This window comes from Arachis hypogaea, chromosome 13 (genome assembly GCF_003086295.3).
Source record: "Arachis hypogaea cultivar Tifrunner chromosome 13, arahy.Tifrunner.gnm2.J5K5, whole genome shotgun sequence".
Classification (NCBI taxonomy): Eukaryota; Viridiplantae; Streptophyta; class Magnoliopsida; order Fabales; family Fabaceae; genus Arachis; species Arachis hypogaea.
In genome coordinates this window covers 109560608-109561962 of record NC_092048.1, presented here as the reverse complement: position 1 = coordinate 109561962, position 1355 = coordinate 109560608, and the positions used below count along the sequence as shown (strand labels likewise).

Below are 1355 nucleotides of genomic sequence, written 5' to 3'. Positions count from 1 at the left end.
TTTCAAAATCATATCTTTTTAATCATACCTTTTAATATCATATCTTTTTCAAATATCTTTGCTAACCTCTTATCTTCTTATCTTTTCAAATTTGATTTTCAAAATTTGTTTCAACTAACTAACTAACTTTTTGTTTGTTTCTTATCTCTTTCAAAACTACCTAACTAACTATCCCTCTCTAATTTTCGAAAATACTTCCCTCTTTTTCAAAAATTCTTTTTAATTAATTAATTGTTTCAATTTTTAATTTTAATTTTAACTTTTTCCTAATTTTCGAAAATCACTAATCCCTTTTCAAAATTTTATTTTCAAAAATCCTCTTTCTCTCTCATCTCCTTCTATTTATTTATTCATCTACTAACACTTCATCTCACCCAAATTTGAACCCCCTCTTCCATCTGTGTTCGAATTTTCTCTTCTTCCCTTCTTTACATTACATTCTTTTCTTCTTCTACTCACATAGGGGAACCTCTATACCTGGGTAAAAAGGATCTCTATTATTATTATTTTTCTGTTCTCTCTTTTTCATATGAGCCGAAAATAATAATAATGCAAGGAGGATGCTTTGTGACTTTACTGCACCTAATTCCAATTTACATGGAAGAAGCATCTCCATCCCCACCATTGGAGCAAACAATTTTGAGCTAAAACCTCAATTAGTTTCTCTGATGCAGCAGAACTGCAAGTTCCATGGACTTCCATCTGAAGATCCTTTTCAGTTCTTAACTGAATTTTTGCAGATCTGTGATACTGTTAAGACTAATGGAGTAGATCCTGAAGTCTGCAGGCTCATGCTTTTCCCTTTTGCTGTAAGAGACAGAGCTAGAGTGTGGTTGTACTCTCAACCCAAAGATAGCCTAAACTCTTGGGATAAGCTGGTCACGGCTTTCTTAGCCAAGTTCTTTCCTCCTCAAAAGCTTAGTAAGCTTAGAGTGGATGTTCAAACCTTTAGACAGAAAGAAGGTGAATCCCTCTATGAAGCTTGGGAGAGATACAAGAAACTGACCAAAAAGTGTCCCTCTGACATGCTTTCAGAATGGACCATCTTGGATATATTCTATGATGGACTATCTGAATTAGCTAAGATGTCATTGGATACTTCTGCAGGTGGATCCATTCACCTAAAGAAAACGCCTGCAGAAGCTCAAGAACTCATTGACATGGTTGCTAATAACCAGTTCATGTACACTTCTGAGAGGAATCCTGTGAGTAATGGGACGCCTCAGAAGAAGGGGGTTCTTGAAATTGATACTCTGAAGGCCATACTGGCCCAGAATAAAATATTGACTCAGCAAGTCAATATGATTTCTCAGAGTCTGAATGGAATGCAAGCTGCATCCAACAGTACTCAAGAG

The 1355-nt window shown here is 35.6% G+C and overlaps 1 non-coding gene across 1 annotated transcript; it reads right to left on the bottom strand.

Annotated features, from left to right (window-relative positions):
- Positions 1 to 923: 923 nt before the first annotated feature.
- LOC112738566 (small nucleolar RNA R71) lies at positions 924 to 1031 on the bottom strand. Its single transcript, XR_003169520.1, has one exon. It is a non-coding gene; the product is annotated as a small nucleolar RNA R71 (small nucleolar RNA).
- Between the last annotated feature and the right edge of the window lie 324 nt (positions 1032 to 1355).